General features: G+C 45.9%; 1 protein-coding gene across 1 annotated transcript in view; it reads right to left on the bottom strand.

The window, feature by feature from the left end:
* The window catches only part of XPO7 (exportin 7), a 4001819-nt gene that overhangs the window by 2923128 nt on the left and 1052271 nt on the right, over window positions 1–26420 (bottom strand). The window lies entirely within an intron of this gene.

Genomic DNA, 26420 nt, shown 5'->3' with positions numbered 1-26420 from the left:
TTATGAGTATCAGGAACTCGGTAGTATCTGTCTGGTTTAGCTGGTGCAGGAGGTAAGGAATCTGGGTTTAGACTAGATTCGGTGTAAACATCATCCAAAATATCTAAAACTGGAGGAATTGCAAGGGGTCTATGCTGTGGAAGAAGAAACAACTCACGGAGTCTTTTCTTAGAGTCAGAGTAATCTTGGCCTTCCCAGTGGAAGTGTTCCCTCATGGTGTGTAAATTTTCCCCAAAAGAGTAGTCCTCAGGGGGGGAGACAGAGGGAATGGACTCTTCAGCATCTGAGTCTTCATAAGGAGGAAAGGAGTAAATCCTGGTCCTCAGAGTTAGCTGAGGAAATGGATGCTTGGTCAGAGGAAGGATAATCTTCCTCCAGTCTAGGCCTATTGTCAGGAGGGGGTTGGGAACCCCTGATAAGGGTAATTAAATCCCCAGCCATCTTAAGCATCTGTTTTTTAGGCATAGGAGCCTGGGGGGGGGGGGTCTGTGGACCCGGTTTCCTAACTTTTAAGGGGGTTTTAAGTTTAGCATAAGACTTAATTGAGATAGTAGTCGGTTTGAAGACACCTTCAGAAACCGAAGGCTAGTCCAAAATCTCCGGATCACCGTCAGGGTTGGCGTCCATGGGGAGAGAAGGAACCGGCTCCTGAGGCCCAGCTGAGTCGGTCTGGGAGGCCGTTGGAATTTCTAAATCAGCGGGTAGTCAGGGGCTGCGTAGGCACCTCACTGAAAACCGGAGAACCGGCGGCAGGCCTTGCTGAGGCCTCGGTATCTGGTCTTGGCCTTGGCTGCCTATCCTTATCCTTGCGTTTTTTAATCATTGCTGATGGCGGCTGATCCGACGACATGCTATAGTTAAATTTTCTACCAAAATAATGTCGGGCGAAATCTGCCCGACGCTTGATTGTACGTTTGTTGAACCTAGCACAAAACCAACAACCAGAGACGTCGTGGTTTGGGCCTAGGCAAGGAATACAATAAGAATGAAAATCCTTATGAGGTATTTGCTTCCCACAAGAAATACAATTATTAACTTTGTCTGACATCGGTCTGAGGCAAGAAAAGTTTCCCCAACGGGGTACTTAGCTTTAAAGAAGACTTTGGGCTGAAATTCGATTTGAAAATCTCAGGAGCTGGCCAACCGGCACTTGCGAACTGCTTCTGCTTTGGGCACCGCGCAGCAAGAAAGACTGGAGAAAGTGGCGTCGGCTGCCTCTTTTATACCCCCTGTCGCACTGACGTCAGGGGAGAAGCGACGACAACCGACGCCGGACCAGGACTTTGGGTTTCGGCCGCCTGACGGCAGATAACCCCAAGTGTGATGACTGCAGCAGTATAACACGATGAACATCTGTTTAATCAAAGGATGAGAGAAGAGGGGTTGGTCTGAATCGTAATGAGCAGAAATGGCTGAACATGGATTTTAATAGAGGAGAAAGAGAGGCCAATTTTGAGCAACTCAGCTAGGTAATCCAAGAAAAGAGGGATGGAAGGATGAGAGAAGAGGGGTTGGTCTGAATCGTAATGAGCAGAAATGGCTGAACATGGATTTTAACAGAGGAGAAAGAGAGGCCACTTTTTGAGCAACTCAGCTAGGTAATCCAAAATAAGAGGGATGGAAGGATGGGAGGTACTGGCCCATTTGGACTGGCTCCAGGAGCAGAATCTTTTCCATTTCTCTGCATATGATTTTCTGGTGCTGTGCCTCCTGGCCTCTGTGATAATGTCTAGGACCTGTTTGCTTAACAGGGACTCCTTGTTAGCTTTTACGGTATGAGCCATGCTGAAAGATTGAGAGGCTAAGTCTGGGTGCAGCATCTCCTCCCTCACCTGGGTTAAGAGGTCTGAGATCAAGGGAAGCTGCTTGGGAGGCTGTAAGGTCAGGCTGCGCAGTAAGGGGTACCAATGCTGTCTGTGCCAATCTGGAGCAATGAGGATGGCCTTTGGTCTCTCCTCCATTACTTTGATCAGTACCTTGCGAATAAGGGGCAGAGGAGGGAATGCATATACAAAGAGGGAGTTCCAGGGGAAGGTCAAGGCATCCACCTTCCACGCTAGGAGGTGATACTCCCTGGTACAGAACTTTTGCAGCTGATGGTTGAGGTGCGAGGCAGAGAGACCCACTTCCGGAGTCACCCACTCCTGAGTGATTTGCAGAAAGATTTCCCTGTGGAGCTGCCATTCGTGGGGGTCCAGTAAGTTTCTGCTTAGGTGGTCTGCCAGGGTGTTCTTGACCCCTGGTAGGTATTGGGCAATTAGGTGTTGACCCATGGAGGTGGCTGTAAGCCAGAGGCTCATGGCTAACCTGCACAGGGGGTAAGACTGCCCCCCCCCCCCATTTGTTGATGTACCACATTACTGTGGTGTTGTCTGTTTTTATAAGGAGAATCCCTGGCCTGAGATGGGGTTTGAAAGATGTCAGAATCTTTAGTACTGCCATCATTTCTTTCTGACTGATGTGCAAGTGAAGGTGCTGGACATCCCAAAGACCTTGCTAGGTGAGCACCCCAAGCAATGTCTGAGGCGTCGGTGGTGATGATCTGGCTGGTATGGTAGAGGATGAAGGGAAGACCATTGTTCTTGGCACAGACCTCTGCCCACCAGGGAAACATGGATTACACATGGGATCAGAGGGAGAGAGGTCTCTAGGGACAGAATGCTGGCAGCAAAGGCTCTTTAGATACCACTGGAGTTTAATCATGTGAAGCCTGGCCAGAAGAATGAGAAGGATGCAAGATGCCATGTATCCCAGGGCTTTGCAGGAACTTCCACGGGGTGACTTTTGGAAGCCAGCTTGGTAAAGTAGAGAGGCAGGCAGCTCTGCTTTTCTGGGGATAGGAAGACCATTTGGGATGCTGTGTTTAGCGCAGCTCCCAATAAAATGATCTTCCTGGTGGGGTTTTGTTTTGACTTCTTCCCGTTGATGGTGAACCCTAGGAGTTAGGAGTGATTTGACAAAGAGAAGGTCCTGGAGAAGTTTTTCTTTGCATTCTGCCTGAATGAGGCAGTCATCCAGGTAAGGGTAAATCTGTATATGTCTCTGTCCGCAGAATGCTATGGCCGGGGTCAAGCATTTGGTGAATACTTTGAGGGCAGTAGATAAGCCAAAGGGCAGTGCAGAGAACTGAAAGTTTTGTGAACCTGCTCTGAAGCTCAGGAATTTCTGCATGATTCCCTGAAGGTGATGTGGAGGAACGCATCTTTTAAGTCTAGGGTCACTAGCCAGGCATTTTTTGTTAGCATAGGCAGCAGCTGCTACAAAATTAGCATTTTGTATCTAGGGACCACCAGGGAGGTGTTCAGAATGGATAGATCCAGGATGGGGTGCCAAGTGCCCACTTTTCTGGGAACAAGGAATAGTCCGGAGTAAAAGCCTTTGGCTGTTTGATCTGAGGGGACAGGTTCTACTGCCCCCCCTGGGATATGAGAGTTTGGACCTGTTTAAATGCCTCTGCCCACTGATTTGGAGGTCTGGGTACCCTCTTGAAATTGGGAGTTTGCTGAAAGAGAAATTTGTATCCCTGAAAAATTATCTTTAAGACCCATTGGTCCTTTGTTACAGAAAGACAATTTTCCTTGAAGAGGGAGAGCCTTCCTCCTAGTTTTTGATGAGTGAAGGGAGGGCAGAGGGGGAAGGGGAAGTCATTGTGAGTGTTTGCCATATAAGGTTGGCTTAGAACTCCCTGCCTTTGGGACCGAGGCGGAGACAGCCAAAGACTTGGATGACTATTTCTGCAGCATACCGGACTCTGAAAGGGTCTCAGTAGAGGCCTGCATAGATACTGAATTGGGCCATCAGGGGCTGAGAAAGCGCCTCACTGAATTCCAGAGAACTGATGACCCGCTTAGCAGTAGCAACGTCAGAAGGCTTAGCCTTGTGTGATCTGTCTCTATCTTTACCTCTGTGTTTTTTCGGAATGTCCACGGATTGTTGGATGACTGACGCCATATCGGAATGCAAAAACAGAACACTGTCTACAAAAGAAGCTCTACTGCAAATGGTTCTCACATTAAAGAGGGCAACGAACCGGCAATGGGGACGTCGTGGTCTAGTCCTAAACAAGTGACACAGTAAGAATGAAAGTCTCTGTGTGGGATCTGCTTTCCACAGAAGAGACAATTGTTAACTTTTTCAGACATCGGTTAGTGCAAGAAAAGAGGATCCACAATGGGGTACTTAGCTTTAGATGTTTTCAGCTGAAATTCAACTTCTGGTAGTGGCCAACCGGCACTCGTGCCAACTGCTTTTGCTGTGGGCTCCACAGTAAGAAAGACTAATGTAATGACGTCGGCTGCCTTGCTTTATAACACTGACGACTTGACATCAGACTGCAGCCGACGCAAAAAGACATTGACTCTGGCATTCGGGCTGTCGGAAGGCTACCATAGCAGGGATAACCCACAGGTGATGACTGCAACAGTGAAACACGAAGAACATCTGCTATTAATTCTAACAAAACCTGCTGCCCCCTCCAGGAGTAAGCAATATTGCACAGACAACAGCTTTTTGAACCTAACCTCCACATATGTAAGACTCCCTCCCCCCAAAAAAATTGGTCACCCCACCTACCAGGAATCTTTGAAACTAAAAACCTATCCACAAAAAGAAGTCACCTATGTGTGTTACCTTAATGACTCTAACTGAAGACTCCCTTTAGTACATTACGGAGCTGTTAATCAGAAAGCACTCCTCCTCCTTTTAAAGACAAGAAATTCCAGCCCCCCCCCGCCCCACCATCCTACTATTATTCCTATTCTTTCACGGCTCCTGAAGTACATCCTGTATACATTCCCACTCGCTTCTTCCATCCTTTCCTTAAATTACATATATGTACATTTTACAAATACTTTCTATAGCACAAAGTAAGCTTTTCCATAAGAACTTTCTTTCTACCCATTTCATTTAGCATGACATATTGTTCTTTTGTTTCTATATAATATACTCCACGCTATTACATGAGAGCGGAGCCTAAAAATTATCTACTTGGGTCAGTGTTCCACCCCAAACTAATGAAATATAAATAAACTTATCTGTCAACAAGGCCAGCAATAAAGTACAGTTGTGTACACTTTCCATAAATGTAGATGTTAGAGTGTATTCACTGTTACAGTCATCACATTTGGGTTATCTGCTTGCAGTAGCCCTCAGTCGGCCTGCTTAACCAAGTCTTGGGTCCTATGTCGGTTGCTGTCTCCTCTTCCGTGACGTCAGATCGTCAGGGGTATAAAACATGCAGCCGACGTCATTACATCAGTTTTTTTTTGCCCCAGAAGTCAGCATCTTGAATTCTGGAATCACCAAAAAGGTGTTTAGAGTAAACGGGTCCAGGATAGGACGCCATGAATTGTCTTTTCTGGGTACCAGGAAAAGTCTTGAGTAGAAACCTTGTCCCTTCTCCTCTTTTGGTACCAACTGAATAGCCCCTATGCTTAACAGAGGGAGTACTTGCTTTTGGGCCTCTGCCCACTGATTTGGAGGTAGATCCGGCTAACCGCTTGGAGTTGATAATGTGTGGAAGTGAAATCTGTATCCTTGGGACACCATATTTAAAACCCACTTGTCCACACCATATTTAAAACCCACTTGTCCTGGGTAATGAGTCTCCAGTTCTTTGCATGAAGTGCAATCTTTCCCCCCAAAGGGGCAGTCAGTTGAGAAGTGATTGGAAATTTTAAAAAGGAAGTCATTGAGACCGTTTACCATAGGGGGGAGTTTTATTACTCCCAGATTTGGAAGTGGAGGCCCCCCACTGCTTAGTCCTGTGCGTCCCCGGGACTGAAGCCTGGATGCTCTGCTGGATCTAGGTTTGGACTGAGAAGGTCTGGAAGAGGCAGGAAAGGACCAATTCTTAGAAGGCCAATGCCTATTAAATCTCGGAGGTTGTACTTGTAAAAAATCTTTTTCCTCCATCTTTTTAAGAACTTCTTCTGCCTAGTTGCCAAACAGGCGGTCCTGATTTAAGGGAGCATCCAGTAATTTCGCTTTAACATAATCTGGCAAGGACTGCTCCTTAAGCCAAGTATGCCTTCTAATTACAGACCCAGTTACAGCAGCCCCGCAAGATGCCTATAGGGGGCAGGAGTAAGAAATCTTTAAGCCTCTTTTTAGAATCGGAGAAATCCTGACCTTCCCAACGAAAATGCTCCCTGAGAGTATGCAAGGTTTCACCAAAAGAGAAATCCTCGGGGGGTGGAGCATAGGGAATAGAGTCCTCAGCATCAGAATCCTCATAGGTAGATAAGGGTAAATCCTGGTCATCAGAGTAAACAAGAAGTTATGTACTCACCATAACGTTCAATGTATGTAGTCCATCTCGCCTCACATTCTTACCCATGGGTTCGGAGCCAAATATCGGCTCTGACTCTGCCTATTTACTAGCTCAAAAGTCTCTGATTGGCTGGGCTAAGAGGGTATCCCATAGTAAACTGCTTCGCATCCCCAGATCTAGTTTGCTGCAAACAACTCAGTTATTGCATACATAAGACACATCTATACAAACAAATATCCAAAACAAATATCCAAACAAATTAATCAAAGGGACTCTGCATGATAACATTTTTCCTCCAAATCCTCCAGGCAGGGTAAGTAAGAATGTGAGGTGAGATGGACTACATACATCGAACGTTATGGTGAGTACATAACTTCTTGATGTTATGATGTCCTATCTCGCCTACATTCTTACCCATGGGACAGCGTCCCTAGCATCTAACAACCAGGGTGGCTCATAGGAAAATACTCCTGAGAACTGTGGAGCCAAATGAAGATCTGCACCTGGAAACTACGTCCAATTTGTAATGAGAGACAAAAGTGTGAGGAGAAACCCAAGTGGCCACAGCACATATATCATCCATCGACAATCTAGCTTGATAGGCTGTGGATGTGGAAACCGCTCTTGTGGAGTGGGCTTTAGGTGGAAAAGGCAAGGTTTTACCTGCTGTGTGACAGATGAAGGAAATACAGCTGGCTATCCATCTATAGAGTGTGTGACCTTGGATACCGGAGAACCAAGCCGGTTTTCGGAAAAGGAGACAAGGAGTTGGTCAGATTTCCGAATCTCTTTTGTCCGATGGAGATAGAAGCGTAACTGTCTATTGTACATCTAGTTGGTGAAATCTGAATTCTGCCTTGTTGGAAAAATTGGGGAAGAAAACTGGCAGCTCAATAGACTGATTTATATTAGACAGGGAAGCCACTTTGGGAAGAAAAGACGGGTTTGGTCTAAGGGAGTCTATCTTTATGGAAGATCAAATATGGGGGTTTGATGGACAGGGCTTGGATTTCAGAAACCCACCTTGCTGAAGTGATAGCTATTAAAAAGGCCGTTTTCCAGGTTAGAAACTTTAACTCGCAGGTAGATGCAGGCTCAAAGGGAGGAAGAGTGAGGGCTTGAAGAACAAAATTGAGGTCCCAGGGCATAACAGGTTGTGATACTGGAGGACGAAGCAATAGGGTACCTTTAAGGAATGCTTTACATAGTCTGTGAGCCATAAGGCTAGGTTCATTCGCCACGTGGAAGTTTGATATAGCTGCCAGCTGAACTTTGATGGTGGCTGAAGTGGACCCCTGATAGAACTATGGACAAAAATTCCAAAACAAAATCAATTGGAGCCGTGTAGGGATCAAAGCCTCTGGAATGAGCCCAAATAGAGAATCTTTTCTATTTGCTAAAGTAGATTTTCCTAGTGGACGGTTTATGAGAGGACGACAAAATATGGACTACGTCTGGTGAAAAATTATGACATCTGACTAAGAATGGAAGTGGAGTAGCCAGGCTGTCAGCCGGAGTGTCCGCAGAGAGGAGTGGAACTGTCCCAACATGTGTCAGTAAGTCTGGAAGGGGTTCCAGAATCCAAGGAGTATCCACAAGGTAGGGTTGAAGGAAGGGGAAACATACTTGACGAGGCCAGTGTGGGGCAATCAGAATCATCCTGCTTCCCAAGGATTGCGCTTTCTGAATCACCCTTGAGAGAAGGGGAAACTGAGGGAAAGCATAAAGCAGACCGGAAGGCCAATTGTGAGCTAGAGCGTCCCTGGGTGATTCCACCGGTGGGGGGATGAGCGAGAAGTAGTTGCTGCATTTCGCATTGAGGGGGCTGGCAAAAAGATTGCAGCAAGGTTGACCCCATCTGCTGAAGATTCGCTCTGCCACCAGGCTATTCAGGGACCACTCGTAGGGCATAAGAATCGCTCTGCTTAGCTTGTCTGCTATCACATTGGTCTTCCCCGGGATGTGCGTTGCCACTAGAAACCGTTGGGAAGCTATTGCCCAATGCCACACGCGCATGGCCTCCCTGCATAGTGGATAATATCTGGTTCCTCTCCTTGCTTGTTGAGATACCACACTACAGACATGTTGTCTGAGTGTATAACAATGGTCCCTAGAGGGAGGACTTCTTGAAGTGCTTGCAACGCAAGAAGCACTGCTCTCATCTCCAGGACGTTTATGTGCAAATGTATCTCGTGCTCCTGCCACGTGCCTTGGACCATCCTGCCGAGACAATGCCACCCCCACCCTAACTGGGTGACGTCCATAGTCACTGTGGCCACAGGGACGGGTGGAACAAAGGGTTTTCCTACGTTCAAGTTGTTGGTGCACAGCCACCAACGGAGGTCCTGCTTGCATGTCTGTCATTAGGATTGGATGGGATAGCGGAAGTCTTTGGAGATACCATTGGACAAAGAGAAGCCATTGAAGAATTCTCACGTGTAATCTCGCTAACGGGACCAACATGATAGTAGCTGCCATGGTCCCTAGGAGTTGAAGAAGCATTCTTCCCTTTGCATGTCTCAGAGGCATTAGCATGAGAATTTGTTGTTGCAACCCTGTAATCCTTTCTTGTGGTAGGAACGCTTGCATTTGAATGGTGTCCAGCTCTTCTCCTATAAAGGTGACACGCTTTAAGGGAAACAAGTCAGATTTTTTCCAGTTTATCGTAATGCCTAATTGGTGACATAGACTGATGGTCCCTGGTCTGAATTAGTAGATGCCTGGTGGGGGCGGTGAGGAGCCAGTCATCCCGGTACGGAAACACCTGGAATCCTTGACGTCTCAAATGAGCCATCACCACTGCCATACACTTGGTGAACACCCTGGGGGCTGTGGTGAGACCTAAGGGCAGGGCTCGAAACTGGAAATGTCTGGCTCCCAGCCAGAAGCGTAGATGACACCTGGATCCCTGTCCATTTTGATATGGTAGTAAGCATCCTTCAGGTCGATGGAGCACATCCAGACTTCCTTTCCCAACAATGGGAGAATAGATTGTAGGGTGACCATACGGAATTTGGACTTGTGTACGTAACGGTTGAGTTGACTGAGATCTAGTATGGGTCTCAGGTCCCCTGTTCTTTTCGACACCAAAAAGAACCTTGAGTAAGTCCCTGATCCGATCTGGTCTGAGGGGACTGGTTGGATGACTCCTTTTTCTAGCAGCTGAGAAACCTCTGAGGCTGCTTGATCCCTTTGACTGGGTGGAATGTCAGGGATTCTTCTGATGGGAAGGGGTACTGAACAGAATGGAATGGTGTAACCTCCGGAAATTATCCTTAATACCCATCGGTCCTGGGTGATGTTTTCCCAGGCTTCCGGATACAAGGAAATTCAACCCCCGACTGGCTCCGGATAAGCACAGTCGGGCACACCCTCAGGAATGAGAGTATGGGGAGCCACAAAAGGAGTCGCGGTCCCCAGAATTGCGGGGGCCCCCTCTGCCTCTGAGGCGACGTCTCCCTGAATAACTCCCCCCTCCCCTGCCTCGGGAGGGGGTTTCACCTTGTGCGGCAGGAAAAAACATTTGTGATTTCTTGAACCACATCTTTCCCCCTCGCTGAGCCTTGGGATAAGGCCTAAACGGGAGGGAAAAACGGACCCCTACAGCAGACAGGGTCTTTCCCTTTTACTCGCTCCTGGTGAGGGTGTCTTTCACTTTGGTCCCAAACAAGGAGGAACTATCAAAAGGGGCATCAGTGAAGGAAGACTTGAAGGACTCCGCAAAGTGACACAGGAGCAGTCAGGCTTGCCTTCTAAGGGCTATACCTGAACTGGCCGCCCTACTCGCTCCCTCGGCCGCATACGAAATGAGTCGCATGGACGAGTTTGCGATGGAGTTGAGGGTAGAAACCTGTGCGTTGACTGTCTGAGCCACCACTTCAGGTATGTTACCTGCAAGAGTATCTCCCAACTCCTTAAGGAGATCTCTCTGGAGCCAAGTGAAATGAGATAAGTAGTTCAGCGACCTTAAGGTGAAGGTGGCTGAAGACAAGGTACGCTTCCCGTACCGGTCCATAGTCCTGGACTCCTTGTTAGGAGGATGGACCGAAGAGGAAGACTCTGCAACTTCCTTCTGGGTGGCTGCCGCCACACAATGGCATCTACCGGGACTCCCTTTGTCAGAAATTCTTTTCCGTGAGGGGCGGAGAGAAATTTGTTGGGGCGCCGAGGTACTGGCTCCACAGAATCAGGGTTTTCCCACACCCTTCGACAAATAAGGTCAAGAAGTTCATCGAAGGGTGGAGACACCCAGGAGGTGGAAGGTTGAGTGCCAAAAGCCTTAAGGAACACTGACTCCTCCTCGGAAGGGGTTTTGGAAGGCCAGTCTCCTCTGTTTCAGTATCTCCAGGATATCGGAGAAGGAAACATCATCAGAGGAAAACTTGGGGGACCCTTCCGATTCCTTGAGGTCAGTATCGGAAGTGAGAGACTCGTCCTGGGAGTCTATGTGCTTCCTCTTGCACAATTTCTTTCTGGGAGGTTCCTCAGGGACAGGCTCTGAGGGACCTTCAGAAAGTGGGGGACCGCTCATGGAGGTATCCTTAGGGCCTGGTGCTCTGCTGTCCAAGGATAGATGGGTGTCAGAAGCTCTCGCCGGAGTGGTGGGGGATGGCATGACCGACCCGAGTGACGTTGCTGAAGACCTGACCAGCGTGCTCCGCATGGCCTCGAAGGCGTGTCCCCGAGTCCGAGGACTGACTGGCTTCCAAGGCCATGACCGGGACCAGGTTCCCCCCAGTTGATGCTCCAAGGGGGAGACTCGGAACCGAAAGATGCCCCGAGGCATCCCCTTCGGGCCTGACAGAGGAGACCAGAGTCTCAAACCCTGTGGACGGAACCGACATGGTCGGAGTTGAGGTCGGCACCGAAAAACCAAGAGGGGGTATTGGAGCCGGCGCAGGAACATCACTCGGAGCGGGACATACCGGCTCCGACAGCAAGGATGTGCTCGGAGGAGGAATCGATTAAACAACCATAGAAATTGGCTCCGGAGCCAACTGGGTCAGAGCCGAAAACAATTTAGACAACACCGGCGACTGCAGGAGCCTCTGCACCACCCTATCCACATCCAAATCAGAGAGCCTGGAGGATTTGGAGGAGATGGATGGAGACTGAGACCTCTTATCTGGTGAAACAAGCCTCACACTTGCAACTGGCTCCGAATAGGTTCAAGAATGATTGGAGTGGACGCTGATTCGCTTAGTACAGACACCTGCTGCGGGTCACAGGACGGTGGAGCCGAGGAAGCAGTGTCCAATATAGTAATTTTCTCCGGAGGCTCCGAAGATGCTGATGGAGCCGGAGAGCTTTTCTTGGACTTGGAGGACTTAGATTTCGACTGGGAGCTGGGAGCCGAATCTATAGCCTCCTCGAAAGATGGTTTAAGCAGTCCCTTTAAAATCAATTTGTTTTTCCTCTCTTGGAGCACCCTAGGACTGAAGGCGTGGCAAAAACTACATGACTCCTGTAAGCGGATGGCTCCAAGACAGTAAACACAGAGTGTCCATCCGTGATGGACATGTTATATCTGCACTTTGAACACTTTTTAAAGCCAGAAGGCTTATGTTCTTTCTGATCCTTAGACATATCCAAGAGTTAACAACTTCCAACGGATGTTTAAGGCACACAGCGTAACTACAGTTAACAATTACCAAAAAAAGGGCGGGAAGCCCACTACTTAAACAGCAGACAGTACCACAGGGAAGAGCAAAGCTCTAAACCAACAAACAATAACAACGAGAACACAGAGAGAGAACATCTAACTTAAACAGTTCTCAAAAAGCAATATACAATAAGAAACAGATGAACTACTCACTAAGGGAGGACTAGGTCCTCTAAAACGGGCCTAGCCCGTGGGAACTGTTAGGGATACCACAAAAAACACTACTAAACACGGAAACACAACTACCGCAGCAAAAATAGCTATTAAAATAGCTTTTGAAGTATGAAGCAAGCAATTTCTCAAGAGAAATAAGTAAAAAAAAGAGTACTTAGCCACAGCCAAGTGAGACCACGTCCGAGCTCTACAAGCGGCAAACGAGATCTGGGGATGCAAAGCAGTGTACTATGGGATACACACTTAGCCCAGCCAATCAGAGACTTTTGAGCTAGTAAATAGGCCGAGTCGGAGCCAATATTCGGCTCCGAACCCATGGGTAAGAATGTAGGCGAGATAGGACTACATAACATCAGAAATTTCAGAATCCTGGTCAGAAGTACCATAAGCAAACTTAGTCCTAGGTCTCTTAGAGGGGGAAGGTTGGCTTCCCCTGATTAAAGTAATAAGGTCTTCAGCCATTCTTATCATTTGTTTTTTAGGCAAAGAGGCCTGACCATGCGGGTCTGGGCGTCAGTTTTCTAGGCATGGTTCGAGTTTTAGGCCTTGAAGAAGAAAATGGCGTTGGTTTAATATGAAAGTCAGTAGGCCTGAATACACCTTCAGAAGCCGGTGCCTGCACAGCAGCTCCGGACCCATCCAAGTTAGAGACACCCGCAGATTCCACAGTTGAAGCATCTTGCAGCATACCGGAGTCCGAATGGGTCTCAGTAGACGCCTGCGAATCTGAGGTAGCGGGTATCAGGGGCTGCGAAAGCACCTCAACTGAGTAACTGGCATCTCGGCGGCCTGTCTCTGTCTTTATCTTTGTGTTTTTTTCAGAATGTCAGTAGTCGGATGGCCTACCGAAAACATATTGGTATAATTAAACAAAGCACCAAAATATTTAGAAGCGAAAATATACAGATGGACAGTTCGGGGCTTAAATAAGGCACAAAACCGACAGTGAGGTACGTCGTGGTCAGGGCCTAGGCAAATAATGCAGTACGAATGAAAATCTTTATGAGGTATTTGCTTTCCACAAGAAATGCAATTATTTACTTTTACTGACATCGGTTTAGAGCAAGGAAAAGTTTCCCTAATGGGGTACTTAGCTTTTAGTTAAAGACTTTGGTTCTGAAACTCGAAAACGAAAATTTCAGGAGTCTGCTGACTGGCACTTGCGAGCTTCTGCTTCGGGCACTGCACGGCAAGAAAGACTGATGTAATGATGTCGGCTGCATGTTTTATACCCCTGACGACCTGACGTCACAGAAGAGGAGACAGCAACCGACGTAGGACCCAAGACTGTTAATCAGGCCAACTGAGGGCTACTGCAAGCAAATAACCCAAATGTGATGACTGCAACAGTGAAACATGAAGAACATCTGGGGCCCCATAGGTAAAGGGGGCACATTTTATGCCCTTGGAAAAAATAATGGAACAAAAACAACACATTTTAAGAAGCGGCTGTAGAGAAACACTCAAAGAAAACGTACAGCATAAGTAACTACATCTGAGATAAGCAGGAATTATACACATTTAAGTGCAGTAGAGCAAAAAAGTTATGTTTTACCATAACGTTCCATCTTCATTTCCATTAACCTGTGGGTTACAGTTCAGATCCTCGGAACCAACAGACAGTTTTCTTTCAGCTCAAGACTCGACTTGAGCTCCTCCTCCTACCCATAATGCCCCGATCCTGCAGAATACCTCAAACTGAGTTTGCCAAAAAAGGTTTAACAGCTAACATTATACTATCTTAAAATAGCACAGAGATCAAATAAGTCTGCATACAACAATTAAAGAGAACATCAGGAGCTCAACCAAAGGAAGAGAGATTCCTTATAAAATCTACCAGACTTCCCTAAGACTTGGATAGAGGACGGGAGGGTGGGAAGGTTAATGGAAATGAAGATGGAACGTTATGCAAAGATCATAACTTCTTTATCTGATGTTGTCCACTTCATTAAACTGTGGGATAAGGTCCCCAGCTACTATAATCCAGGGTGGCCATCAAGGAAGGATATTCTAGAGTACAGCAGAACCTAAAGGCACTTCTACTCCTGGATATGATGCCCAATTTGTAAAGTGTAACGAAAGTGTGGGGGTTTGACCAAGTAGCAGCAGCACAAATGTCTTCAATTGAAACTGTAGACCAATAAAAGCCTGACACGTAGCCATCAACCTTGTAGAATGGACCTTATCTTGTCCTGGTAAAGGAATACCCTTTGAAAGAGCAGATGAAGGTAATGCAGTCTTTCACCCATCTCATTACTGTAAATGTAGTAACTGCTCTACTTCTCTTTGCATTTGAAAAGGAGACAAATAACTGATCAGCTTCGCTCTATGTATACAAAAACAAAGCCATCTATGTGCATCAAGCAAATGCAAAGTGTAGTTCTCCTTATACTGATAATCAGGAAAAAAGATCAGAGAATTGATGGACTGATGAACATTACTCTCCTTAGCCACCTTAAGTAAAAAGGAAGGATTAGTACAGGGTCACTCTGCCCTTGTGGAAAATCAAATATTGAAATTTTGCCCAAAGGGCTTGTAGTTCAGACACTCTTCCGACTCAAAGCCAGTCACAAGTGGTGTCCCCACAGGGCTCTGTCCTGGGACCCCTCTTGGTCGGCATTTATTTCTCAAATGTGAAAGCAAACATGGGAGGATTGTGGCTGACAAAGTTCACAGATGACTGCAAACTAGGCGCCATAGTCGATATACCAGCTGACACATACATCCTACAGAAAGGCCTCACTGAAACGGACAACTGGTGCCGGAGTCATGGCTTAAACTAAATGCCAAAAAATGTATAGTCATCCCCTTTGGGAAAAACAAAGTACCCACAAATTATCACATAGACAGTAACCCACTGAGTACGGAAAAAGTAATCAGAGACCTGGGGACCCAAGTCGATAGTGACCTCTCATTTGACACCCATGTTGCCAAAGTGGTTAGAAAGACTTTCTACCTTGCCCACCTTTTATCATGAAGGGATTCACATCCAGATCAAAGGAGGTCATTGTACCCCTATACTCCTCCGTTATCAGGCCCATGATTGAGTACAATGCCCCATTTGTTATGTACCTCTCCCGGCACTTGCAACAGCTAGGGAGACCCCAAAAGTACCTCACCAAGAGGATCAAGGTTCTCCAACATATGTCATATGCTGCCAGACTAAAGAAACTCCAGCTCTATTCAGTAGCATACCACCTACTCAGAGGTGATCTGTGCCTGACGTACAAGGCCATGTCCAATCAGGAATTGATGGACATGCTCCACCTCAAAAAATCCAAATCCATCAGAACCACGAGAGCTAAAGATTTAAACCTCAGCACAAATATGAAAAGGACATGCTGGAGGGACAGATTCATAACTTAGAGGCTTCCCATACTCTGGAACAGAATCCCAGTTCATGTTAGGCAGAGCCCCTCACTGACTCTCTTCAAGAGAAATCTTGGCAGTGGATGGGAGATCGTGAGTTTACCCAGGGTCATCTCTGTGTCACTACTAGACAGAGGCACAGTAAACTAATTCTATTATGTAAGGGGGTCTTCACTGTGTCACTACTAGACAGAGGCACAGTATTCTAAATCTAGTCTGTACACTTTTGTACCATTACATGGGGTGGCGAAAGCCACATCACTATGGCTAGGCTTATATATGCCCCAGGGCAGATAGCCTAGTACTAAACTATGCAACTAAAAGTAACAGCTACTAAAAACAGATTCTTCCTGGAGAGAAATTTCAAATCCACTGTGGCAGAGGGTTCGAAAAGGGGATGGACCAAAGCTTGTAAAATCGTAGTTAAATCCCAAGGGGGAGTAGGATCTTTCACTGGTGGTCAGAGCAGGAAGGTTCCCCTGAGAAAAACTTTGCAAAGTTTATAAGCAGCAAGTGAAAAGAAATTAAACCCCACGTGAAAACTGGATATAGCAGCCAGATGAACTTCAACAGCAGAGTAACCAGCACCATCCATGAAAAGGGAAGCCAAACAGTCTAGCACAACTGTCACTGGGGCTGTAAAGGGATCAATCTATTTTAGTTCAGCCCAAAAGGAAAATCTCTACCATTTGCTCTTATAAATTTTACATGTGGGACACTTATAAAGAGGAAATCAAAATTTCTCCAAAAGGGGAAGACAGCCTGGGAAATCTTGCCATCATCAGAAGTGGAGAAACAGTACAGTTGTGTACACTTACCATAAATGCAGATGTTCGAGTGTATTCACTGTTGCAGTCATTACATTTGGGTAATCTGCTGGCAGGTTGCCCTCAGTCGACCTGAATTCCAAAGTCTTGGGTCCTGCGTCGGTTGCCATCTCCTCTTCCATGACGTCAGGGGTATAAAACATGCAGCAGATGCCATTTTCTTTAGTTTTTCTTGCCCCAGATGTCAGGTGCCCCCAAAAAGGTAGCATATATATATATATATATATATATATATATATATATATATATGCATCAATATAAACTTTACCTTCATCTACAAGCAAATACACCACATAGGTTGTAGAAAAAAGAGAAGGAAAGATAAACTCCAGAATGACTGGGGGATGGCGGGCGGGTAACCTGGACTTCAACAGTGAATACACGAACATCTACATTTATGGTAAGTGTACACAACTGTACTATGTTCTTCGTGTTTCACTGCTGCAGTCATTACATTTGGGTAGAATCCCAAAGCTATGGTTGAGGGGCTGGAGCTAAACAGCATTAGGTGCGGGTATAAGGCCCTGCAGAATTGCAGTGGCAAAGCCTGCCCTGGACTTAGAGAGGCAAATGATAATGCTTTGTGAAGGTGTGAACAGAACTCCAAGTAGCACCCTCTAGAATGTCTTTGGTTAGTACTTCTCTGAGAAAGGCTGTTGAAGTAGCTGCAGTTCTGGTGGAATGAGACCTAATGCCCTTGGGCACAGGTTTACCATGGTGTAAGTAGCAGAAACTGATGCAGTGGCTTATCCACTTTGAAATAGTCTGCTTTGAAATAGCCTTTCCTTTTGATCCTGCAGCATATGTCACTAGTAATAGCTCGGTTTTTCTTAGAGCTTTAGTCCTGCTCAAGTAGAACTTTAGCTGTCTGCGTACGTCCAAGGAATGCAGAATTCTCTCCCCCTTGTTCTGTGGATTTGGGTAAAAGGTTGGCAGATTAATTGTTTGGTTAAGAGCCACACTGGAAACCACCTTAGGCATAAATGTAAGATTTGTCCTCAGGGACACCCTGTCTGGGTAAAATATGATAAAAGACTCTACAGCCATGAGGGCCTGAAGCTCTGAAACTCTTCTTGCTGAAGTAATTGCTAGTAGCAGAGCTGTCTTCCATGATAAGAACTTTATATCAGCGGTAGCGGCTGGTTCAAATGGAGGTAAGGTGAGCTTTTCCAATACAGAATTGAGGTCCCAAGCAGGTAATGGTGATCTTCTAGGAGGCCTTAAATGTTTGGCTCCTCTAAGATACTGCTTTAATAAAGGATGAGAAAAGATTGGTGGCTCTGTATTGTAATGAGCCGAAATGGCAGAGGCATGGATTTTAATTGATGAGAAAGATATGACTTTGTCAAGCATCTCAGTTAAGTATTGTAATATCTGAGGAATATTTGGTTCTGCTGTATCAGTTCCTTGTGCTTGATTCCAAGCACAGAATCTCTTCCATTTATCAGCATAAGATTTTCTAGTACTAGGCCTTCTGGTTTCCAAAATGACATCCATCACAGCTTTACTGAGAGGAGTTGTTTGTATAACTACATGATCAGCCATGCCACCAGGTTCAGTGCCTCGAGTTGATTGTGCAGGATCTGATTGTTTTGCTGGGACAGTAGTCGAGGTCTTTGAGGTAAGGTCCAAGCTGGGTATTGAGACAAGTTCCTTAGGACTGGGTACCAACATTGGCGGGGCCAGTCCAGGGCAATTAGTATCATCTTTGGTTTCTCTTGTCTGACTTTTAGGAGGACCTTGGGAAGAAGAGGCATAGGTGGAAAGGCATAAACTGAAAGGTTTTTCCAAGTGAAGGATAGGGCGTCCACTTTCCATGCTTGTCTGTGATAAGTCCTTGTGCAGAACCTTTTCAATTGATAATTTTGAGGAGAGGCAAAAGGATCTATGTCTGGGCTCCCCCATTTCTCTGTTATCATGCTGAAGACTTGTGGATTTAGTTTCCACTCGTGAGGGTCCATAAGGATTCTACTTAAATCATCTGCCAGAGTATTTTGCTTTCCTGGCAGGAAATGAGCTTGAAGATGTATTTGGTAGGTCAAAGCTGTGTCCCACACTGCCATGGCTAATCTACAAAGGGGGTATGAGTGTGCGCCCCCTTTCTTGTTTATATACCACATGACCATGGTGCTGTCCATCTTTATCAGTAGCTGTCCTGGGTTAAGTAAGTCCTTGAAGGCTGTTTGGGCATTTTGAACAGTTAGCATCTCTTTCTGGTTGATATGTAGATGCATTTGTTTTGGGGTCCATATGCCCTGAATGCATTTTCCTGCCATGTGGGCCCCCCAGGAATAATCTGATGCATCTGTTAAGGTTTGGCTGGCAGGGGGTAGAGTGAAGGCCAGTCCCATGTTTTGGTGACATGCCTTTGCCCACCATAGAAACTCCTGTTGTAGGCAGGGTATGAGAGGAATCATTGTTTCCAGACTGTGACAATGTTGACTCCATAAACTTTTTAGGTACCATTGAAGTTTCCTCATATGCAGTCTATATGGAATCAGTAGGATGCAGGATGCCATGCAGCCCAAAACCTGCAGAATTTGTCTTGCAGATAACTGGGTTTTTGTTGCAATCAGTTTGAAGTAAGTAGTCAGTTGCCTTTGCTTGTCTGGCGTGAGGTAAGCCATCTGGGCAGTTGTATTCAAGCTTGCACCCAGGAATGTTATCTTTTGAGAGGGTAACAGTTGCGATTTCTTTTCATTTATTCTGTACTCTAGGCATGTTAGAAGCCTTTTCACAAATGCCAAGTGTCGAAGAAGAATGTCCTTGCTCTCTGCTTGAATGAGACAGTCATCCAAGTAAGGGTAGATTTGTATACTTTTTTGTCTGCAAAATGCAATTTCTGGTGCCAGGCATTTTGTGAAGATCCTGGGCGCAGTAGATAAGCCAAAGGGCAGTGCATAGAATTGGTAATGCATTAAGCCAGCCTTGAATCTGAGGTATCTTCTGCACAATTGTCTTATTGGGACATGCAGGTATGCCTCTTTTAGGTCTAATGTCACCAGCCAAGCATTCTTGCCCAGCATGGGCAGAAGCTGCTGCAAAGTCAGCATTTTGAATTTTGGAATGTCCAGGTATGTGTTCAAAATTGATAAATCCAGTACTGGCCATCAGGCCTCGTCCTTTCTGGATACCAAGAACAGTCGAGTAAAAACCTTGTCCGTTTTCCTGTTCTGGTACTGGCTGAATGGCACCCATATCCATGAGACGTAACCTGTTTCTGTGCCTCTGCCCATTGATTTTATGGCTGATCTGGCCAACCGTTTGCCATTGGCAGAGTGTGGAAATGGAATCTGTATCCCTGTGATACTATGTTTAGTACCCACTTGTCCTGGGTTATTAACTGCCAATTTTGAGCAAAAAGTGCTAATTTTCCCCCTAAGGGTGCTGACAAAAGATAGCTGCTTGGTGCAGGCAGACGGAAGTCATTGGGACTGTTTTCTGTAGGTTTGCGCTTTATCTCCTCCAGATCTGGAGGTAGAAGCGCTCCACTGCTTTGACCTGTATGAATCTTGCGCCTGGTATCTGGAACCCTTAGGGCGTCTGGATTTGCCCCTTTGTGCTCTGTCTGATACAGGAAAGGGCCAAATTCTTTGTAGGACAGTGTCTACTGAATCTTGGTGGCTGCACTTGTAAGAGTCTAACAGTTTGCATAGACTTAGCTTTGTCTTCCATTTTCTTTAAAAGCTCTTCTGCCTTAATACCAAACAGAGTATCATGCTGTAAAGGTGCATCTAGCAATTTAGCTTTAACATGATCAGGCAAATTTTGTTCCTTTAGCCAGGCATGCCTCCTAATCACAGATCCAATAACTGCGGCCCTGCACGAGGCCTCTAAGGAGTCAAAACCACATTGCAAAGTATGCTTTCCAACCTGTTCAGCTGCATGCAATAATTCCTGCAATTCTTTATTTTCTGCACATTCAGAAAACATAATTTTCTGTTTCAGCAACCCCATAACATTTTGTTGATACTTAAGCATATGAAATTGACAGTTTAAGGCTCTGATTGCCAAGGTTGCAGATGTATAAACCTTTTTTCCCCATCTGTCCAGTGCCCTTGAATCTCTGTCAGAGGGGGTAGGATTTTTTTTGCTGTTGAAGCCTTAACTCCCTTTGGAACCTGTGAAATAGTTTCAGGATCAGCAGCAGGGTTTCAAAATAAAAATGTATGTGAGTCAGGTACCCTGTAATATCTGTCAGGCTTACTGGGTGCCGAAGGTAAGGAGTCAAGGGTCAAGCTAGACTCCAAAAACACATCATCCGCAATGTCTAAAACAGGGAATGGCTAAAGGCCTGTGCTGAGGGAGAAGGAGGAAATCCCTGAGCCTCTTTTTAGATTCTGAGAAGTCTTGACTCTCCCAGTGAAAATGCTCCCTCAAAGCATGCAAGGTTTACCCAAATGAATAATCCTCAGGAGGAGAAGCAGATGGTATAGACTCCTCTGCATCAGAATAAATAGAAACCTGATCTGAAGATTCATAATCAGTGTCTTGCCTAGGCCTCTTATCTGGAGGGGGATGGGTACCCCTGATCAAAGTAATAAGGTCTTCAGCCATTTGGATCATCTGTTTTTTAGGCATAGAGGCCTGTGCACGTGGCTCATGTGTCGGTTTTTTAGTTTTAGAAGTTGCTTTTGTCTTTGGTTTTGCAGCTGTCGTCGGTTTGATATACAAATGTTGAGGTCTGAATATACCCTCAGAAGCCGGTGCCTGCTCAGCGGCTCCGGACCCATCTGAGAGAGATGCATCCGTCGGTCCAATACCTTGAGTATCTTGAGGCATGCCGGACTTAGCATGGGTGTCGGTAGAGGCCTGGCACTCGAAGGTAGCAGGTATCAGGGGCTGCGAAAGCACCTCATTGAGTACCGGCGACTGGCTTAGGAGAAGCTTCGTCGTCTGTTTTGTATCTCTACTGCCTTTCTCTGTCCTTTTCTTTGCATTTTTTATGTACTCCGGTAGTCAGATTGCTATCCGACGACATTTCTGGGTAGTTAAATCTGTTTCCAAAATACTTAGAGGCAAAAATATACCGATGCTTAATAGTGCATTGGTTAAATCTAGCACAAAACCGACAGCCAGGCACATTGTGATCAGGGCCTAGGCAAGGAATACAGTATAAATGGAAATCCTTAGGAGGTACTTGCTTCCCACAAGTAATACCATTATTAACTTTTTCTGACATCAGTATGGAGCAAGAAAAAAGTTTCCCCAATGGGGTACTTAGCTTTAGTGAAGACTTCGGTTCTGAAACTCAAACATTTCAGTAGTCGGCCGACCGGCACTTGCGAAATGCTTCTGCTTCGGGCACCGCGCGGCATGCAAGGCTAAAGAAAATGGCGTCGGCTGCATGTTTTATACCCCTGACGTCATGTAAGAGGAGACAGCAACCAATGCAAGACCCAAGACTTTGGAATTCAGGCCGACTGAGGGCAACCTGCCAGCAGATTACCCAAATGTAATGACTGCAAAAGTGAAACATGAAGAACATCATGCGGTTATTTTCAGTCCCTGAATGTCTGGATGTGGATGTCCCACAGATGAGACAGCAGACCTGGACTGGGATCCGATGTCACTGGTGGCAAACCAGGTGAGACCAAAGGAAGGTGAGCCAGGTTTGTAGAGGACAAAAAGGGGCAATGAGGATTACTTTGCTTCACAACCTGAGAGCTTTCAGTAGGAACTTGGTGATCAACGGTACAGGAGGAAAGGCACAGTGTAGACCAAGGCAGAGCCCCCTGGACTGTTTTAAAGGCTCTGCAAAATCACAGAGTCACCTCCAGGCATGGCACCCTATGGCAATGCCAAAACTGCCCACCTTTGAGGTACCCTCTGCAGCGTGAGAGATTAGCCTCATGGATGCATTGGCTAAAGAGTGTAGGGTGGCCAGCCTGGAGGAAAAGGACTTCTGTTCCCTGGCAGACGTGGACCCTGGGACCGAGCTAGAAAGTTCATTTACTAAGTCCCTTTGTAGCCTAGTAAAATGAAGCAAATAGTTCAATGCCTTAAACACAGTAGGAGATGAGGAGAAAACTCTTGCCAAACCTGTCTATTGCCCAGGATTCTCTATTCGGGGGGGGGGGGGGGGTGGAGGACAGAGAAACTTTCTTGAGTCAGCTCCTTCTTGGGGGCTGCCACCACAACCATGTACATGGATTCTTACAATTCAGAAAGATTTATGAAGAGGGGCACTCAACATCTTATCTGCGCATGTGAGGATAGGTTCCACTGTATCCGGTGCTTTCCAAGCCCTAGACAACACCAGCTGGAAGAGCGGGTCAGCCGGGGGGGGGGGGGTGCCCAGGAAGTAAATGGGCTGTACCCGAAAAACTCAGACAGTACAGGTTCCCTCCAGGGAAGGGTTTTGGGCAGAGCAACCGTACCTCTGGCGAAGAATTTAAAGAATGACTCCGAAGGAGACCTCGTCGGGTGGTGATCTGGGAGACCCTTCACCTTCCTCTAAATCAGTACCCATAGTGCGCGATTCCAAAGGGGAATCAATGTGCCTCCTTTTACATGATTTCTTCTGCAGGACCTCCTGGTAGGGGCTCTGGGGAGGTGTCGTAAGAAGGCAGGGGATCCACCATGGGAAAGGTGTGGAAGCTTTCCAGGACTGGCTGTTCACGCAGCAGCTCAGAGACCTCAGACACAAGTCCAGTATGAGGAGGGGAAGGTTCCATAGTGTACATCCCAAGGGTCTCCTAGGAATGGAAATAACCTTCTCCACGACCTTGAAAGTGGAAGAGTTCCAAACCACCTGGAACTGTCACTTGGACCCAACTGAATTGACTCCAAAACCAAGGTTCAGATCGCAGAAAGAGTTACTGGCTGGAACGGGGAAAGTCTCACAGATCCAGATGTGGACAGAGCAGACACAAGCCCCATCTGGATCTGTGAAATTGTGTCATGACCTTGCCGCCGTCCTTGGAGATCAGACTTCGGGAAGACCCAGAAGTGATGGATGGAAGTCTGGAGGATCTCTGAGGGAAATGAGACCGAGACCACCTTACATGTGGTGGCAGAGTTGATCCTGGCACTGAAACTGTAGGAGTTGATGCAGTGGGAACACCATTCAGCCCAGGAGCAGAGGATGATTGGGAGGAGGAGAGGCAGTGGCAACCACACTCATAGCTAAGCAAATAGGCTCAGAAGACTTCGCCTTTTTGTTAGGTGATTTGGAGGAGGATCACGTGGGAGAGAAATCCCCTAGACTCCTGGGACTCCCTGGGCTTTTTAGGAAGGGGTTGAGTCCCTGGCATAGACGGCATCCCCGAGGTGGAAAGAGGAGGGAGCAAATCTTTTAAAGCCATTTTGCTCCTGCTGTCCCTCCAGAGCCCAAGGATGGAAAGCCCTACAAATACCGCAAGGGGCTTCCAAATGTTTAGGCCCCAAGCAGTACACTCTCCCAACAGGCATCAGATGGGGGAATCTTCCGCCCACAGGAAGTGCACTTTTTAAAACCTAAAGTTTTTTGGTCAGTCATAAGGGTAAAGAAGAGAAGAAAAGGCAATTTTTTTTTTGCTAGGAAAGACCTGACAGAAATGCAAAAACTAGACAGTTTCAGACAGATAAAAAGAATAGAGTAGGAAGAACAACAAAAATGACTTAAAATGTTCTTGAAGATGAAGCTCAAGAATGAGGAATTCTATGCAAAATCAAAGCACAGCAAATGAGATATGAGGTATTCTGGGGAAGTGGGGCATTATGGGTTGGGAGGAGGAGCTCAAGGCAGGAGTCTCAAGCTGGAAAGAAAGCGGCTCATCTGTTCTGAAGATCGAAACTGTTACCAAAACAGGTTAATGAAATGAAGTGGACAAAATCAGATTGTCAGAATACAGTCAGTACCCTTCATTATGTATAGAAACATTTTGATACATTTAGATTTACACACAAAAGGAAAAACATACTAATATACAGATACACAAGTAACATGAAGAACATATGACTCAAGAACAGGTTCATAAAGGTGCACAGTTTCAAATCAACTAATTTAAAGTGTTTCTTTAAAGTAGTCCTGAATAACATGGCATCTGTGCTGCTTCCAAGAGTCAGAAGCATGCTGTTCTTGATTTGGGTAGATATGCTGAGCATTGTGTCTCCTCATACTATCTGCTGGCAAGCAGAGGTTGAGTTAAGGACATGTCTGACAGCCTAAGAGCTGGAAGAGTTGTACTAGTGCCACTGAGTGAAAATAGGGACTTTTATCTGGGTGCTGTGGTACAATGTTAAGTACGTCTAGTGTACAGAAATATAGTGTGCAAACACAATCCAGTCGGTTATTAGCCCCAAAATATAAACAGTGGTAGACAGGAGGCCTACTGCACAGTTGTCTACATGTAGACTTCCTTTTGGAGGGGTCAGTGCTGCTTATCTCCTTCCATGAAGCCATGTTCCTTCATCATACTTCAGATGTAGAGGGCTATTCTTTGGAACAGGACGTTGCCACACATTCTTCAACTTAAAATGAGACAAAGCTGAGAAAAATCAAGGAAAACTGAGAAGAATTATATAGCGGAGTTGAGTTGTACTGACTAAAGTTGGGGTGTCATTTAATCAAGTTAAGTTATTTAATGAATACGTTTATGTTACAGTCAAATCAAGGTGTATTATGGCACAGTCAAGGAGGAAAGGATATTCTCCCTACTAGTGAAAACCTTCGCTTGGTTCATTTAGTGTCATGTGATATGGCTGTGGTTGAGAACCTGGCTTAGATATCAAACAAATCTTGAACTTGATCCTTATCAGTTTATGTTAAGTGAGCAGAACAGCTGCACTGAGGGTGCATCTCAGTATCATAAGGTAGGTAACAGTCCCAGCTGAAGGCATCTAAAAGTATAAAGTACTAGGGATACTACTCATAATCCAGAAGTGTGTGTGTTCTGGGGCGTGTGAGTGAAGCAGGCCAATGAGGATTACAGCGGCAGTATAAAGTACTGTGGATACTACTCATAATCCAGACATTGTGTGTGTTCTGGGGTGTGTGAGTGAAGCACGCCGATGAGGATTACAGCGGCAGTATAAAGTACTATGGATACTACTCATAATCCAGAAGTGGGTGTGTTCTAGGGTGTGTGAGTGAAGCAGGTAGATGAGGAGTACAGAGGTAGTATAAAGTACTGTGGATGCTACTCATAATCCAGACATGTGTGTGTTCTGGTGTGTGTGAGTGAAGCAGGCCGATGAGGAGTACAGAGGCAGTATGAAGTACTGTGGATACTACTCATAATCCAGACGTGTGTGTTTTCTGAGGTGTGTGAATGAAGCAGGCTGATGAGGAGTACAGGGGCAGTATAAAGTACTGTGGATACTACTCACAATCCAGAAGTGTGTGAGTAAAGCAGGCCGATGAGAAGTACAGTGTGCAGAACACTATCTGTTCAATTGCACTCATTGTAAGCATATGAGGACAGTAACAGTCTACTGGGTTAACCGACAAGTCAGAGACTACAACATAAGCACATTAAAGGATTCTTAGTGGTAAACAAGACACTGCTGCATTTTTCTCAGTTCTATCATCCTGAGAGGCATTACAGCCCTGTGGACCATCTGTCTTTTATGTGACTCTAACCATATGCCAAAGACAAATGTAGAAAACTGCAGCAGTTTTTTTGTAGGTAACTGTACGGTTTAAACCAGCAAGTTTGAGGGACTGGAGACAGCTACGCTTGGGGATTAAGTGCAGCCTGAACACATACCTCTCAATCTGTTAGAGCAAGAAATCTGGACAAAGCCATAAATAATGAAGGGACAAAGGCCCAAAATTGGGGAACATTTTTAAATACTGCTCCTGCAAACTTAAAAAGTTGATGGAATAACATGTTTTACATTAACATGGATTATCTGAAGGGTATGAAGTTTGAAACTCAAATGTCTATCATTTTCTGTCTTCAATCTTCAATGATTTGCCAATGATTTACCAGAAAAAAAGAACTTTGAGGAACATACCAAAAAATAGGAGGCAAACATCTGGACATTCTGTGAAAATCTGTACAGTTGAGATGTATGCCTGAATACAGTACTGCTAAGAGGTGTTTCTAAATATGGAGTACCAGGTAAAGTGTTATGGCATTATGAGGATAAGCAAGGTTGTGATAACTTTGTTTAATGAAGACTAGCATAC

The sequence above is a fragment of the Protopterus annectens genome, chromosome 9.part0 (genome assembly GCF_019279795.1).
Source record: "Protopterus annectens isolate FY-2018-M chromosome 9.part0, PAN1.0, whole genome shotgun sequence".
In the NCBI taxonomy this organism is placed as follows: Eukaryota; Metazoa; Chordata; order Ceratodontiformes; family Protopteridae; genus Protopterus; species Protopterus annectens.
This window is presented reverse-complemented; position numbering and strand designations above follow the sequence as displayed.